We start from the raw sequence: 18,176 nt of genomic DNA, 5'->3' as shown, positions 1-18,176 counted from the left end.
TGCCTCGGAGTCAGTGTCTCCCTCTCTCTCTGCTCCTCCCCTGCTCATGCTCTGTCTCTGTCTCTCGAAAATAAACAAATGTTTAAAAAAAATTTAAGATCACGCAGAACCATTCAGGACAGAGCTGAGGACAGCCTGGGGTCTGACGCCAGGAGGGCCCTGGGCCCCAGTCAGGGAAAGCCCGGCTCGCAAAGGGACTTAAGAAGTGCCTGAGTCTCCTGGAGCCTGCTGGGGAGGAAACCGGGAAAGCAGGAGATGGAGACTGGGGTTTTCTGGGAACTCAAAGTGACTCCTGAGCATATTCTCAGGTTCAAAGTAAGGAGTCCGTGGAGGGCAAAATATGAAAAATCCAAGAGACAGAGGGCACACCTGACAGAGCACGTCTCAGAGAAGATGGCAAGGGTGGGACTGTGGTGGCTGCTTCCCCTGCCCCCGGAAGACAGGGACAAGGGCGGCTGCCACCCAGACCTTAGCTGGAGGAGGGTGGCCCTGGGGAGACAGGAGAGCCTGGTTGGCACGGGGGGCGCCAGTACACGGGGGTTTGGTGACGTCTCTCAGGACGAGACGCTTTTACCCTAGAGGTACCTGCAGCGGTAGTACAAGAACTAGACCACACGTTTCCTCCCGCGAGGACCTGACGTGACCCTCCGGACAGGGAGCTATCACAGCCCAGAGGACACTAATGAAGCCTCACAGCTAGATGCAGGGAGGATCCTGGACTGAGACAGGAACGGAAAAAGAACATTAGGGGGGAAACATCAGGGAGGAAACTGGTGGCATCTGAAAAAGGTCGCAAGTCTTAGTTCATAGCATGGTACCTATGTTAACTCATCACCTAAGTCAGTCTGCTAACTGTGTTAAGCCCGTGTAAGCTGTTCACATATAAGCTGGGGGAGGGATGCACATAAATGCTGTGTACTGTTCTGCAACTTGTCTGTAAGTCTAAAGTGATTTCAAAACAAAAAGCTGAATTTATTTTTTAAATATGTATTTATTTGAGAGAGAGCGAGTGTGTGCACGTGCACATGAGCAGGGGAGGGGCAGAGAGAGCATCCCAAGCAGGCTCCTCACTGTCAGCGCAGAGCCCGATGCTGGGCTCGAGCTCACGCACCGTGAGATCATGACCTGAGCCGAAATCAAGGATCAGATGCTCAACTGAATGAGCCACTCAGGCACCCCTAAAAAGTTAAATTTAAAAAGCAACTCTGCACCCTCATATCCCACCCCACTCACCACCCCCTACACACACACAAGCTCCACGATCAGGCCTAACACCAGGGGCTTGTCATTTCCCGTGCCAAACCATCAATCGAGAGTTGCAGCTCTGGGATGCTGAGGTTAAGGCATTTCACACCCGTTACATGTGGGCCAAACATACATTATCTACAGTAGACAGACGATGGGGCAGGCTTGAAGACAGTTTACTGTGAGGAGCAGGGGGTCCCTCTCTCCTTCTTAGTCCCTGCCAAGGGCAGAGGAATTACTGGTTTGACAGGTAACAGTCCAGCTCATTGACTGGGCCACATCCATTCGGACCATCCCTAAGAGCCAAAAAGTCACACACCTGTTGAAGGCCCCTCTCTTCCCCACTGCTGCTGTGAGACCTGTGGGACTCCCACACACGCCCCTAAGTACACCTGCCCGGCCTGGACCCCAGGTACAGGTCAAGTTTAGGGAGCATGGGAAGCCCCAGTGGGCAAAGAGCTCATCACTTGCTTCAGCCAGCTTTGACTGGAGAGCCCTGTGCCAGAGACTGGCTGGTTCATGAGGGTCATTTAATTCAAATTCCCCTTTGCTGTTTTTCCTTGTCATCAGGATGAACTTTAGAAATATCAAGGTGAGGAACAGGTTGACAGAACAGGACACCCACACTCTTGGGCCTTCCTGACAGACACCACTGAGCCCTGGCTCATGATGCACAGCCTGGCATTTCCCACTGAAACAGGAAGGAAGTCAGCTAAGAGTGAGGCGGGGTGGGCGAGGTCTGGCTGGAGAAGGAGAGTGAAAAACATCTGGGCAGCGGCACAACAAAGCCCATTAGGAATAAAGGGTGTGCCCCACGAGGTAGGAGCCAGAAGTTGAGGAAGAATACCCTGGTCCTAGACCGTCTTCAAGTACCATCCCACACCCCCACGGAGCACACAGCAGTGGGTGACAGGGGCAGGGGTCAGGGCACCAGAGCACACAGAGAAAGTCACATGTTCACAACAAACCACAGAAACAGATCTTAGTTCCAAGACAATGTACTGGGTCCACACATCTGCGTTCCCCTCACCAAATCTTATTAAATGAAAAACAAAAACAAAAGAACAAGAAATCTGTTGCAGTGTTGAAATACAGGGAAGAATGACATCACCAAACCAGAAGTTAAGAATTCCTAGAAGATTTGCAGCGAATGGAAGTGGACAGAGGAGAAGCTATGAGAGTCAGACATCTGGCCACAAAATCAACGGTCTCTCTGGTCTCAACAGCCAGCTAGAAAAGGCAATGGCCTGGGAGTCTACCGAGCAAATGATACCTACAAATAAACTTCAAAAGAAATGTACAGAAATCATTTGAAGCAAATTATGAAGTTTTCCTAACAAAAAAGAAGACAAATTAAAGGAGAGAGATTTCACTCCTCTGAATAAAGAGACAATATTGCAAAAGCATCAACTCTCCCCAACTGATCTATAAATAAAATACAAGGTCATTCTAAATTCTAAGGGGATTCATTTTGGAATTCAACAAATTGATTTGAAATTTCATCTGGAAGAATAATTTTTAAAAGCTAAGAAGTTTTCAAAAAAAGGACATGTGATGAGAAGTGATTTGTCCTGCCAGGAAGCCATGGTCGAGGATAAAGAGCACTGAGAGATGAATGAATGAGCAGGACAGAATGCAGCCCAGAGCACAGGGTCAAATACATGTGAGAATTAACATCTGGTCACAATGTCATTGCAAACAGCATGCAGGGATGGATCACTTAATAGATGTTGACAAAACAATTTACTATTCTCTTAAGGGGGAGGGGATTTGTTTAAAATCTTACCCAACATCATATATAAGAATAAAATTTTGATAGATTAGAGACTTAACCAAACATAAAATCCCCATAAAAATACCAGAGGAAACGCTAACCATTATTTTTTTTTAATAACCTTGGGGTGAAGAAGTTCTCTCTAGGGTGATACAAAAGCCAGAAAAACAAAGGAAACCATCAGCAGATTTAACTACAATAAAAAAAATTAGAACTCTGTATAAGAAAAGACATCATTGGGGCACCGGACCGGGGTGGCTCAGTAGGTTAAGCAGCCAACTGTGGCTCAGGTCATGATCTTACTGCTCGTGGGTTCAAGCCCCACATTGGGCTCTGTGCTGACAGCTCAGAGCCTGGAGCCTGCTTCGGATTCTGCCTCTCCCTCTCTCTGCCCCCTCTCCACTTGCTCTCTGACTCAAAAATAAAAGTGTTAAAAAAAAATTTTTTTTAAGACATAATGGGGGCACCTGGGTGGCTCAGTCAGTTAAGCATCCAACTCTTGATTTCAGCTCAGGCCACGATCTCATAGTTAGTGAGATCAAGCCCCATGTCAGGCTCTGAGCCAACAGTGTAGAGTCTGCTTGGGATCCTCCCTCTCCCTCTCTCTCTGTCCCTTCCCTACTTGTTCTCCCCCTCTCCAAAATAAATAAACATTTTTAAAAAGACATAAAAGATGTAAAACAAACAAACAAAAAAAGAAACTGGGGAAATGTGTGTCTGAAATGTCATGAGAGAGGATGTAGTAAGATCCTTAATATGGAAGGAATTCCCCAAGAGCCTGGCTCAGCTCTCAGCAGACATGTGGCCCAGGCCAGGAGCCTGTTCTCTAAGCCCCAACTTCCCACCTGCAAAGACAGAAGCTACCAGCAGCACCTTTCTCATAGGTGTGAGGACTGCACAAGATGCTATTTGGGAAGCACTTAGCCCAGAGTCTGAGCAAAGCTAGGAAATCATCAGACGGGCAACCGACCAGAGAGTGTGTTCCAGCAAGTCACTGACCATACCACCACCTGCAAAAAAGAGAAGAAAACACTGGAAAGCCTCATTGGCATGTTTCAGTACAGGTAGGTGGACCGCATCCACTGAAGGGGATGAAAAGGATGGTTGAGAAGGATGCGACAGATAAATAGTTATGGACAGAGAAAGATGGCCACAAATTCAGGACATAGCCACCCTTATTATTTCATTCAGCAAGTATTTCCTGAAAGTCTAGTCTGGATCAGGTACTGTTCCAGGTGCTGGGCACAGAGCAGTGAAGGAAAAGCCAGAAATCCCCCAGTACCTGCTGGTGGAGGAGGCAGACAATACAGCACGCAGGGAAAAGCGTATGGAGAGTCAGCTGTGGTAAGAGAGGGAAAAGGTAAAGCAGGGCGGGGGCGGCTAGGCAGAGGGGAAGGAGGGGTTGCAATCTTCAGTGGCGAGGGCTGAGAAGTGCTCTCACTGAGAAAGGGACATCTGGACATGCTTTCCAATACGTATGCACACATGTGGGCACACACACGTAAAGACACAACTGTTACTACCATCACCTGCGAAAGGTGTCCGTGCATAGCACTTTTACTTTCTACTTTTTGTACTTTCAGTACTTCTGTACTTTCGGTATTGCTCCATTTCTTTCCAAGTAGGTGATAAAACAAGGCTGTGAGCAACACGGCATCTGGGGAGAAACCCGAAAGTGAACTTCCACAGACGTGCCCTTGGAGCACGGCTCACGGCCAGGTAGTCCCGACGCGGGAGGGTGGGGTCGGGCGCCTGGTGCTCTGGCACCACCTGGTGGCCACTTCCAGCCGAGCAATGTCCTCCACAGCCCGTCAAGGAAGTCCGTCCGCAAGGCGCACAATTGTAGCAACCCCACCTGCCCCGTGGACGGGGACTGGAGAGAAAATGGGCGGCACAGATGCAGTCTGGTTTGTGGGGTGGCAGGGTCAAGGCAGGATTTATTCAGCTTGGATTTTCAGAGTTTTTACAACATTCCATTATAACTACAAGGGCGCAGTCCTTTACGAATGTACTCGAGGGCAGAAGTGGAGAGAGGTGGGTTGGGGGGCACAGATCCATAAAACCGGGCCCCCTGCGTATGTGTCCCCAAAAAGGTTGGGGAATTTGTAGTGACAAACTCAGGTCACACAGCCTGTGGAAGAGGACGGGTCTTCCCCAGTGAGAATGCCTAAGGGCCAAGGTCCTACAAGTCTGGCTGGGCTCAGGGGCCACGTAGCTGCTCTCCGTGATTAATCACTAACTAACTGAGCATGGGCACAGGGCACTAAGCCAGCACCTCCTCACCAAAGCCCAGAGGAGACTGAGGTACAAGCCCCAGGGTGACAGGGCAGTGATGCTGATCACACCAAGGACTCTTCCTGGGACACTCGTCCCTTCTCCGTCCTCTGGTCCTCGGTCTGGGTCGAGGGCCCCTCCTCTGTGCGCCCTCCACTAACCCGCCACAGCACCTGTCACCCTGACGGGGAACTGCCGTCATCCCTGAGCATGTGCCTGCTGGGCCACGAGCTCTGTACCCATCTCGTTCGCCACCAGGGACGGCACCTACAAGCGCGACATCCTGCGTCTGAATGCAGCTCTCCGCCTACCACCAGCATGGCAGGGGGCAAGGGCCTCTCTAAGCTCCACTTCCCCCCCGTGCCCCACCTTGTACAGCACTCGCCTGAGTGCTCCGTGTACATGAGGTCCCGGAGCTGAGGCCGCCTCTGTGGGTAAGTGCTGACGGCAGGGCCCGGCACAGGCAGATTCTCCAACGGTTATTTTAGCCTCAGTCCCCAGCACAGAACCCAGCAGTCGGCTGTGTTCTCAATAAAAATGGATGAATTACTCCCCCAGCCTACTGTGGAAGGGAAGGGGCAAGGTCAGAGCAAGGCTGTGATGCTTGAGCCACCCCAACAGCACCCCCAAGCCATGTGGTTCTGCTGCCCCCCAAAAAGGCTCAAGGACTGCACAAAAGGACTTGAAGGAGACAAGGCCCTCCCGCAGGTACAAACAGCCCTGCAGGGTGGGGCGGGGAGAAGTGGTGCAAATACCGGGGCTAATGCCTGAGGCAGGAGGGGCCGGGGGAGCACAGCAACATTCGGGGCTCAGGCAGGACCCAGGTGGAATTTACCTCCCAGCAGCCGCCTCAACTAAGAACAGGTGAAACTTGCCTTAACAATCCCTCCAGCCCAGATCCCTCCCAGGCTCCCTACAGACTGATCTTCAAAGCCCAGCCAGCCCATGTGAACATCACATCCTAGCCCAACGGCCCATGTGACCATCACATCCTAGCCTTGCTGTCCTTGCTTCCTGTGGACTCCTTCCCCCACCCCACCCACCGATTCCTTGCATTCAAACCCACTCCCAAGTGGTCAGGGCTGTGGTCCTCACAGGGGAAGGAAAGAGGGGGCTTAGAGGTACCACAGGCCCCACCTATGGGGAAGCATGTTCTGTGCTGGGAGGTGCAGTCCCTCTGCCAGCCCTGTGGAGGCGGCTTCCAGCCAAGGAAGGAGAGTTGCGCAAACAGGTGCCAAAATGCTGCCAGAGGTCGCCGGCGGCCACGCCTGCCCTGCTGTCTCTCACAGGGGCCGTGAGACCATCCTCCCTCCTCTCCTCTCCAGTCTTAATCTAGATGTTACTTCCTCCAGGAACCCTTCTGGGACCCCCTCTGTTATGTCCTTCTCCCACTGGCTTTTAGAGCACCCAGCCTTCTCCTCCATGGCACCTGCCACAGTTGTCCTGCATCTGGGTTCGTCTTCCTCCCCGGACCGCCACAGCTCTGGCACACAGCACTCGGCTGCCTCTCCAAGACATCCAGTAAGAGGGTCACGCGAGCCGTGTCAGGAGCTGGCCCAAGGCTTCCACGGCTCACAAACCCTTTCCTGAGCAACCTTTGTGCTGCTGTCAACGTAAGTTTAGGTTCCGGAACTAGATGCTCGAAAGTCACAAAGTGTCACATGTTCCAACGGATGGCCTTCATCTTACAGAAAGGAAAACTCAAGTCTCCTTGCTTAAACAGTCACATTTATAAAGACAATCTCAAAGGAAATGACAGAAAGGAAGGTTCAGTTACAGTTACTGGGATGTTTCTTGATATTTAATTATTTATAGATTCTACCTCATTGGACTTCCAGTTTAAACTGCAAAAGCAACAGGTCCCTGTTGCTCTAAGGCAAATCCAGTAAGATGTACAAATAAACTCATCAACCCACCCTTCCCCCGCCGCCCTCCCCCTTCCACACTCCAGAGGTAATCACAGCAAGCAGCAAGGTGTATTCCTCCAAGCATTTCCGCTAAGCCGCATAAATACACATAACCAAGCGGGACTCATACCAGAAACCAAGGTCATACCCTCAAGCGCCTGCAGGGCCCAGGCAGATGAGGTCACTGGTGAAGACGCAGGTATAACAGGAGCAGGACACACGGGGCCTGTTGCTAACTACACCACTTAGAGCTTTCCATTTGGAACATTTGTAAAGCTCTGAACTGGCCACACAAAGCAACCAAGGGGGAGATTAGACAGTGCTCTTTGGGCTGGGTAGCAGAGTGGATAGAAGTTCAGATTTTGGAGCCCTGGTCACAGCCTGGGCCTAGCATCTATTGGTTGGGTGACCTTAAGAAAGATATTTAGTCTCAGGGCACCTGGGTGGCTCAGTCGGTTAAGCGTCTGACTTCGGCTCAGGTCATGATCTCACAGTCCGTGGGTTCGAGCCCCACATCAGGCTCTGTGCTGACAGCTCAGAGCCTGGACCCTGCTTCGGATTCTGTGTCTCCCTCTCTCTCTGCCCCTCCCCTGCTCACATGCTGTCTCTTGTCTCTCTCTGTCTCTCAGAAGTATTTTAAAAAATAATCTTAAAAAAAAAGATACTTAGTCTTTCTCTGCTTCAATTTCCTCCTCTAAATATAGGTGATCTAATACTGCCCATCTTGTGAGTTCACTGTGAGATGAGAGTAAGTTCACTGTGGAAAGCACTTAACACAGTGCCCAGCACAGGGTTATCTGCCACCACAGGCCACCAGTTTGCAACCCCTACTGGAGACGTTATTATGCAATTTATCTTTTAAACCCACCAGACTGTGGCCTTGTCCCATGTCGGAACAGAGAAAGCTGGCTCCTTTGTAATAAACGCCTAATCCATCGCTGCCTTTCTGCCACTCCAAAAATGAGAAACTATCTAATACACTTTAACGTGTAAAGTTAACGTGTAATACACACATTAAAGTGTATTAGATACTTTCAGAGTATGTTCCCCACAGAGTTAGAACAGTTCATACTCCCTACCAGCGATGTCATAGAGGACCCACTTCCCCACTCACTTGCTAACACTGGTTTCATTGTAACTTTTTTTGCTAATTAAAAAGGCAAAAAAAGAAAACTATTGTTTTAATTTGTATTCATTCTGCTACTGATTATCGTTTGAGGCAGAGATCTCAACTTCTTTTTTCCTCCCTTTCTTCTTTAGAATGAGAACTCCTGTTTTTACCTAAGCCCACCCTGTGCTCCCTTGTAGCTCAATGTGGCTAAGCTCTACTCATTGAGGTATAAATGTTAGTGCTGTGTGAGACCTTTAAGAAAGGTCTGAAAGGGTCACTATGAAATTGTGACTTATAATAAGAAATATGTATTTGGTCTTTATCCCCCTTGCTCGTACAGAGCTCCTAAAATGCTTGGAATTTTCTAGGTGATGAGAGCAATAAAAAAAAAAAAAAAAAAAAAGTATCTTATGTTAAAAAAAAAGAAATGTCTGAAAGTGCACGGGCACACCCTTCTTCCCCTTGTCTCCTTCAGGCTTTTGGAATGCAGATGTAATGACTGGAGCTCAAGCAGCCATCTTGAATCAGGAGGCAATCTGCTATAGATGGAAGAGCTGCAAGACCTAAGGAACCTGGGTCTGGGATGACACTGATTCCACCATACCAACCATACACTGCCTACCTCTTCACTTTTTCATGAGATGAAAACATATAAACCCTTATCGTTCAAGCCATTTTATGCAGGGGTTATCTATTGTATGCAACCAAATCTAGCCCTAATACACCCTCTCATCCCCAAAAGTCAAAACTGAACCTGTATTTCTCCTTCTTTAAGACAGATAAATAACAAAGCCTCTATGTTTCATTTCCTCTGTGTTTATTTAAGTGTCCTAAACATGGAACACTTATTTCTTCACTCTCTCATCCCTCCTCCCAACCTTAGGTTTTGCAAAGGTGGTTTAGAATTTTTGTTTTCAGCCTATTATGTTTTGTCATACAGCAGTTCTCCTCTATCTTAAAACCTGTTAATAAGTTAACACAATAAAAACTCCGATGCACAGCAGCAGTAGTCACTGAGATAAACCACAGGCACTGACAGGTGCCCTGCTCTGCTCTGTTCCCTGCATTCTTCCTCTATCCCATCATCTCTGCCCTGCTTTCACTGTCCTTCCACTGGACAGTTTACAAGGCATTTTCTCAGCTGCACTTCACAGATACTGTATGTTTTATGCCCTCACATGTTTGAATCGCCTTTCTTTTGCAATAAGCCGTGAGTGGCATTGTGGCTGGGCACACAGAGGACTGCAGCCCCTCTCCCTTGAACAGTCTGCAGACAAGTCCATTGCCTTCCAGCCTCCAGCACTGTATATGGGAAGCCTAATGAGAGTCTAATTCTCTTTCCTTTAAAATCCTGCTCCTTCTTCTTACAAGAGATTTTTCTCTTTCTTCTTGGAGTTTAAGAATTTTACTACAAAATAGGTTAAGTGTTAGCCTTAGTATGAACTGAATCCACTGAATCTGAAGAATCACATCTTTCTTCAGTTCACCGCTATTTCCCTCTACTGCTTTTCTATTACTCCTCCATCTATTCCTTTTTCTCCTTCTGGAACTTCTATTACCCCCATGCCAGGTCTCCTGGATAAGGCCTCTAAGTGTCTCACATTTTAATTCATGATTTCCATTTCTTTTTATTATTGTTCCGGGTTGTGAGGCATTTCTTCTGTGTGACTTTCCAAACCACTAATCTCAACTCTTCTATTGATCTTTGAATTCAAAATACATGTTTTTTAGTTCCAGAAAGCCTCTGGTACACTCCAATCTCACCCCTTTGGGAGTTCATTCCTTGTGAATTGAAGTTCTTAAGCGTCCTCTCCATTCATTCTGCCTCAAAGGAGCCACTGCTCCAAGTGTGAAGCTTGGCCTTCCCTCCTTTCTATGGCCAAGTCTCCAAAAATGTGCTGTCACTTGCCATTGCCTGTTGAAGGATACGGGTTCTCACACTCCCCGTTCATGGCAGACTGCTTGAGCCTCTGCGGCAGCAGAAGCCCGAAGCCCTGGGCGACCTGACAGCCTCTGTTCAAGAGGGCTCAAGGGAAATGAGCTGGTGAAGTGTGACCTTCCTGCTGAGAGGTGGGGGGGCAGATGTTCTGCCCTTCGGTCCCCACCCTGGTGATGACAGGAGAGAGGAGTCCTCGCACCTGCACAGACTGGGGGCAATTCTGCCCAGATTCTCCGCGGACAGCAGGTGGGCAACCACCATCCCTCTCCAGGAATCCAGTTCTGTTTTCTTTTTTAAGTCTTTTTTTATTTTTTTCAAAAAAATTTTTTTAACGTTTATTTATTTTTGAGACAGAGAGAGACAGAGCATGAACGGGGGAGAGTCAGAGAGAGGGAGACACAGAATCCGAAACAGGCTCCAGGCTCTGAGCTGTCAGCACAGAGCCCGACGCGGGGCTCGAACTCACGGACCGCAAGATCATGACCTGAGCTGAAGTCGGAGGCCTAACCGACTGAGCCACCCAGGCGCCCCTAAGTCTTTTTTTCAAAAATTTTTTTTTAACGTTTATTTATTTTTGAGAGAGAGAGAGACAGAGCATGAACGGGGGAGGGTCAGAGAGAGGGAGACACAGAATCCGAAACAGGCTCCAGGCTCTGAGCTGTCAGCACAGAGCCCGACGCGGGGCTCGAACTCACGGACCGCGAGATCATGACCTGGGCTGAAGTCGGAGGCCTAACCGACTGAGCCACCCAGGAGCCCCTAAGTCTTTTTTTAAAAATTTTAAAAAGTTTATTTCTTTTTCAGTAATTTCTACACCCACCATGGGGCTCGAACTCACAACCCTGAGATCAAGAGTTGCATGCTCTTCCAACTTGAGCCAGCCAGGTGCCTCATCCTGGAATCCAGGTCTAATCAGACCCAAAAGCACAGACCGTGGAGACAGGTTCCATTTCTAGAACAAGACTGACCTAGAGTCCAATCTCAACCCTGCCACTAACTTGCTTTGCGACCTCAGGGAGATTACTTCCCTCTGAGTCTGTTTTGTCTTGTGCTCCTGCCCATCCTCCAGCAGTTGTCTCCAGCATCCTCCTCGGGGAACCAATCCCACCAGTAGGTAAGTTTCAGGGAAAGAGCTTCTTCTAAGCACTATATGAATTACTTGTATTGTAGTTAATCATGGAACATGAAGGAAGACTGAAGCCCTGGTAGGAAAACATCAGAAACTTCGCCTTCTGCCTCTTTTGTGATAACGGGTTGACAGAAGGGTAAGGCTACTAGAAGAATCTGAAAAATATTGTAATCTTTCAGCTTTTAACATTTTTGTGATTTCTCCCACCTGTACAGAATCTCTTAACATTCTTTTAGGCAAACACTCTCTGCTTTTCCCCCTTTTATTCTTTTATGTTGTCTCAAGACCCGAGAACCATGGCCACAAAGCAGATGGGTATGGAGAGCCATAAGAGAGTCCAAGTTGGTTTCAGTCTGGTAATATTCACTGAGCACCTACTGTATATAAGGCACTGCATGGGATACAATAATGGGCAAGACACAACCCCTGCCTTAAAAGAGCTTAAAGTCTAGAGGCGCCTGGGTGGTTCAGCCTGTTAAGTGTCCAGCTTTGGCTCAGGTCATCATCTCAAGGTTTGTGGGTTCAAGCCCCTTGTGAGGCTCTCTGCTGTCAGCATGGAACCTGCTTTGGATCCTCTGTCTCCCTCTCTCTCTGCCCCCCCCCCCACCCCCTGCTCTTGTGTGTGCACACACTCCCTCTCTTTCTCTCTCAAAAATAAATAAATACTTCTTAAAAAAAGAGTTTAAAGTCTGGTAAAGGAGGTAAGGTAGGAGGTACAGGTACATCAAAAAAAGCATGACGTGATGCAGAATGTAGGCAGGGCCACGAGGAAGTTAAAATATGTGCCATGAGGGTTTAAAAGGAAGGAGAGCCCCCAGCAGCTGGGGGCACACAGATAGGGCTCACAGACTCTTAGGGAGCAAGAAGGGGGGCGGGGAGGGGAAGAGGGTGGCAGGGCACTGACCACCAGAGTGCGGTCTCTTGAAGACAATGACCACGTCTTATTTGTCTTCATATGCCTTCACCCTTCCTCCCACGGCCAAGCAACTCACACAAGAGCTGGCCTTTCTGATGAAGGGTCTGGGGCAAGGGTAGCTGAACTGGAAAGAGAGAGGAGAAGGGTCTGTGCGGAAGTACAGGGACAGACTGAGGCTGAGAGAAAGGAAGTCATCCCAGGTACTGGGGAGTCAGACACAGAACATCCAGCTTCTCACCACTGGAAGCAAAAAGGCAACAGCATAACAAGGGAGCAACGAGAGGTTCTGCACAAGGAGGTGGAGAAAAGAAAAGCCCTTGATGTAAGATCCAACAGAGAAAACCTCTGAGTTTAACCTGGAGAGAAGGAACCTCTGCATGCATGGCTCACGGGGGATGTCTGATGTCCCAAAAGCCACCCTGCAGCTCCTCAGCCCCACAGACCCCACTTGGCATGAGGTTCCTCTGACCGCACCACCACCCAGATCACCTGCACCAGCGTGCACCTTTCTGTGCCTGTATATTATGGCCCTGCTCAAGAGAGCACATCTGACTACGGTCCATAAGCCAACTTACCAGGAATACATGTGGGGCTTCATAATCCCAGGCCAACAGGATATACCATCCCAGCACGTCTCTTTCCAAACAGTAGCCGCTGTAAAAGTAGGAGGAATAACTACATTTACAACCATGTTCCATACGGTAAGACTTGTTTTTCAAAGCTCAGCAAGGTCAGACCAACTATAGTGCTGTAAGATACGATTTCAGCCTGTTCTTTGAAATGTCAGTTTTTCCCGCAGGTCAATATTTTATATCACCATTAGCCTACCAGGTAGCAAAGCCTGTCCCTTATTCATCAAAATCAACTTAAACTTCTTAAACTTCTCCTTTCCTGTCATGCTTTGGATACATGCTGTGTTAAGCATGCAAGGGTTTGCCCTGGGGAATCACCCCCAAAGAAAAGCATGACTCTATGGGAATGTGCATTCTGGCAGGCCCAAAGCACCAGCCATGGCCTCGGGCACTACCCAGCAGGAAGGGGACTCAGGAGTACCCAGACACAAACACCCCTGCCCTCTGAGCACCCTGCTGTTGAAAAGAGTGTTCATACAAGGGAGGGAGCGGCCGGCATGTCCCGACACAGAGACGGCCTCTTGGCAGCCTGCTGGTACAGACAAGTATCCTGCATAGGGTGCCTGCAAAGGCCCCCGTCACTGGTTTCTGTCCTCCACAGCACCCCCCCCCCCACCTCACTCCACACCCAGGAGGGCAACCGTACCACCTCCTTCACTGAGGAGAGTTGACTTCAGCTCCCTTGGGTCCCTCCCTTAGCCTAAATGTTTCCGTATCTTCTCCTGGTCCTCTGCTCCCACCTCTGAGAAAGAGGCAATTGCCAGAGATCCAGGGCCAACCACTGGCCTGGGCTCGGGGCTAAGACACCTCTCCCTGGCAACCCCAATCTCTTCCACTCTCTTGGTCTTACCCTCTACCTGAGAACACCTACAGTCCTCCCCAGTCTTCAAAAGAGCTCTGACCCTTGAACTCCAGGCTGCTTCCCATCAGACACCCCAACTTCCTTAGTACCGCACCCTCTCACTACCACCCGCCTGGAAACACTCTACCTGACGAGTGGGGCTGCTCCCTCCCGGGCCACCAAGACCTCCCAACTGCAGAGACTAGTGACCTCAGGTTCTCCCACCTCTTGGTTCACTAGTCCCTCTTTCTGGAAACTCAGCTATCGGCCCCTAATAACGACTTTGTGGCTCTGTCTCCGCCCATCCCGTTAGCCTCTCTAGCCTCCTCTGCTGGCTCCTTTCTTCTGCTGACCCCTTCCTTTTGTCCTCTCACCTTTCAGAGCTTCCCCTCAGCCCCTCCCCCCGGAGATCTGGCGTCTGCCTCCCTCTCCAGCCCACCACCGCCCTGCTATGTCTCACGCTTCATGCTCCAGCAACAGGGAAACCAACCCAAACACAGACACCCACTGAACTGCTGGAGGCTCACCCACTGGCCCACCTGCTTCCCACCTGCTTCCAGCAGCCAGGCTGCGCTCAGGCGGCCCCCTTGCTACCACCCTGAGCCACACGGCTCACCAAACCTTCTGATCCTTCACTACCGACAGCTGAGAAATATTAAGCGAACACCTCTAACGTACGTATATTTATCTGTACGTTAACTACACATTCTAATGTACCGATGTGTTATACATATTATAAAACAAATACAATGATCAAAGCAATAAAGATGAAATAAATAGGCTAAGCCAATGACTTTATTTTACTCATCAACAATACAAAAAACTTTCATTCTCATGATTAATAATAGCTTTAATAAGAGCAATGTGACTGATATGCTTCCCTTTTCTCAGTGTTTTAAGTACACTTTTTACAGATGTGCAACATACACACAGAAAAGAGCACAATTATAAGTGCACAGGTTAAAGAATTCTCACGAAGTGGGTATATCCATGTAGCCAGCACCCAGAAGGAGAGACCAAACATCACCAGCACCCCCAGAAACCCACTGCACCCCCTTCTATCACTACCTACCGCCCAAGGGTAGCCATCCTCGTGGACAAGATGTCACAAAGTAAGTATCGCAATTCCTTTTAAAGATGAGAGTGAGGGGCACCTGGGGGCTCAGGTGATTGAGTGTCTGACTTGACTTTGGCTCAGGTCATGATCTCATGGTTCTTGAGATCGAGCCCTGTGTCAGGCTCCATGCTCGGTGTGGAGCCTGCTTAAGATTCTTTCTCTCCCTCTGCCCCTCTCCCCCACTCACACTCTCTCTCTTTCTCTCACAGGAAAAAAAAAAAAAAAAAAAAAAAAAAAAACCTCAAAAGATGAGGATGAGGAGACTGAAATTAAGCACCTCTCTCAAGCTCGCAAACCTAAGGTGAGTCAGAGCAGGACCCCAGGTCTTTGGACTTCAGTGTTTCAGTGTTCTGTTTCTATTTGCAGAGAAATACTGTTTCCAACATAAACACCCTCACAAGAGGCTAAAACACTTAATAAAAGAACATGCTTGTGGACTCTGCCCATCCCAAAACACAACTCATGACAGAAGAGAAGAATAAAATGGTCTATTGATCCAACTTTGAGACAGACACATAGAAAGTCTGGACAAATGTACCCCAAGTGTTAAGAATAAGATAATGGCTGATAAAATCTTTCCATTTGTAACAACATGGATGGACCTAGAGGGTGAAATAAGTCAGACAGAGAACAAAAATACAGTATGATTTTATATATGGAACCTTAAAACAAAACCAAAACAAAACAAAAAACAGATTCTTAAATACAAAGAACAAACTGGTGGTTGCTAGAGCAGAGATGGGTGGGGAGATGGTGAAACAGGTGAAGGGATTAAGAGGAACAAACTTCTAATTATAAAATAAATAAGTCTGGGGCGCCTGGGTGGCTTAGTCAGTTAAGCATCCGACTTCAGCTCAGGTCACAATCCCACAGTTTGTGAATTCGAGCCCCTCATCGGGCTCTGTGCTGACAGCTCAAAGCCTGGAGCCTGCTTTGGATTCTGTGTCTCCTTCTCTCTCTGCCCCTCCCCAACCTGTGCTCTGTCTCCCTCTCTCGCTCTCTCTCTTTCTCTCTCTCTCTCTCTCTCTCAAAAATAAATGTGAAACAAATGTTTTTAATAAAAAATAAAATAAATAAAAATAAATAAGTCAACACCAAAAATTAAAAGCATTTGTACAGGGGCGCCTAGATGGCTCAGTTGGTTAAGTGTCTGACTCTTGGTTTCAGCTCAGGTCATGATCTCACGTTTTGTGAGTTCGAGCCCCACATTGGGCTCTATGCTGACAGCGTGGAGCCTGCTTGGGATTCTCTCTCTCCCTCCTGTCTGCCCCTCCCCCACTTGCTCATGCTCTTTCTGTCTCTCTCTCTCTCCCTCAAAATTAATAAGCAGACTTTAAAAATAAATAAATAAATAAAAGCATTTGTACAGCAAAGGAAACCATCAAAAAACAAAAAGGCAACCTAGTGAATGGGAGAAGATATTTGCAAATGACATATCCAATAAGAGGTTAATATGCAAAATATATAAATAATTTACACAACTCAACACCAAAAAGATGCCAAATAATCTGACTTTTAAATGGGCAAGGGCTCTGAATATTTTTCTAAAGAAAATATGCAGGGGCGCCTGGGTGGCTCAGTCGGTTGGGCGACCGACTTCGGCTCAGGTCATGATCTCACAGTCCGTGAGTTCGAGTCCCGCATCGGGCTCTGTGCTGACAGCTCAGAGCCTGGAGCCTGTTTCAGATTCTGTGTCTCCCTCTCTCTCTGACCCTCCCCCGTTCATGCTCTGTCTCTCTCTGTCTCAAAAATAAACATGTAAAAAAATAATAATAATAAAGAAAATATGCAAATGGCTTACAGACACGTAAAAGATGCTCAACATCACTCATCATCAGGGAAACGCAAATCAAACCACAATGAGGTATCACCTCACACCAGTCAGAATGGCTAGCATCAAGAAGACAGGAAACAACAAGTGTTAGTGAGGATGAGGAGAAAAGGAAACCTTCGTGCACTGTTGATATGAGTATAAATTGGCGCAACCCCTGAGGAAAATAGTATGGACGTTCCTCAAACAATTAAAAATAGAACTACCCTATGATCCAGTAATTCCAGTACTGGGTAACTGCCCAAGAAAACAAAAACACTAATTGGAAAAGATACATGCACCTGTATGTTTATTGCAGCATTATTTACAACAGCCAAGATATGGAAGCAGCCCAAGTGTCCACTGACAGAGGAGTGGATAAAGAAGATATGGTAGGCATATATACACAATGGAATATTATTCATCCATAAAAAAGAATGGGATCTTACTATCCGTGACAATATGGATGGTCCTAGAGGCTATTATGCTAAGTGAAATTAGACAGAGAAAGACAAATACCATATAATTTCGCTTCCATGAAGAACCTAAAAAACAAAACAAAAAGCTAGATTCTTAAATACAGAAAACTGGTGGTTGCCAGAGGGGAAGAGGATGGGTGATGAGCAAAAGGGGATTAAGAGGTACAAAGTATTGTACCAGTATTAAGTCGCGGAGACGAAAAGTACAGCATAGGGAATACAGTCAATAACATTGTCATGGTAGTGTATTGTGACAGATGGCAATTACATTTATCGTGATGAGCACTGAATAATGCATAGAATTGTCCAGCCACAAATCACTATGTTGTACACCTGAAGCTCATATAACACTGTATGGCAACTATACTTCAACAATAAAAAAAAAAGGAAAACGATAAAAAGAGATGATGGCTTTTTTTTGGGGTGGGGGGGACATCTATCTTTATTTTCTTACTTTTCCATAATTAGCATTTAATAATCAGGAAAAGAACTACTTTTTAATTGAGATATAATTTACATACCATAAAATGGACCCTTTTACACTAGAACTCAGCAGGTTTTAGCATATTCACTAAGTTGCACAGTCATCTCCACTAATTCCAGAGCATTTTCATCAGCCCCAAAAGAAACCCTGTCCCATTAGCACGCACTCCTGTACCCCATCTCCCTGGCGGCCACCAATCTACTTTCTGTGTCTATGGGTTTGCTTCTTCTAGACATTTCATAAAAACAGAATCATGCAGTATGTGGCCTTTGGTGTCTGGTTTCTCTCACTTAGACTGTTTTCAAGGTTCATCCATGTTGTACTAAGAATCAGTACTTCATTCTTCTTTATAGCTAAGTAATACTCCATTATATGGATGTACCACATTTTGTTTATCCATTCATCACCTGATGGATATTTGGGTTGTTTCCATTTGGGGCTATTATGAGTAACACTTCTACTGCTATGAACATGCATGTACAACTTCTGGTGTAAGCATTTGCTTTCAATTCTCCCAG

General features: G+C 47.6%; 1 protein-coding gene across 13 annotated transcripts in view; it reads right to left on the bottom strand.

Moving 5' to 3' along the window:
- The window catches only part of RALGPS1 (Ral GEF with PH domain and SH3 binding motif 1), a 311,034-nt gene that overhangs the window by 233,538 nt on the left and 59,320 nt on the right, over positions 1–18,176 (bottom strand). For 11 of the 13 annotated variants that reach the window (XM_078436478.1, XM_081790947.1, XM_078436474.1 and 8 more), the window contains exon 2: positions 12,871–12,949. The exons of 1 other annotated variant lie outside the window; for it this stretch is intronic. The gene's annotated coding sequence lies outside the window, so the exon portion shown is untranslated. Of the gene's footprint in view, positions 1–6,722; positions 6,820–12,870; positions 12,950–18,176 lie in introns of those variants that run through there. One more of the 13 variants, XM_078436483.2, reaches the window with a different exon arrangement.

This window comes from Panthera onca, chromosome D4, assembly GCF_046562875.1.
Source record: "Panthera onca isolate mPanOnc1 chromosome D4, mPanOnc1 haplotype 2, whole genome shotgun sequence".
In the NCBI taxonomy this organism is placed as follows: domain Eukaryota; kingdom Metazoa; phylum Chordata; class Mammalia; order Carnivora; family Felidae; genus Panthera; species Panthera onca.
Note: the sequence above shows the minus strand (reverse complement) of the source record. Positions and strands in the feature narration are given on the sequence as shown.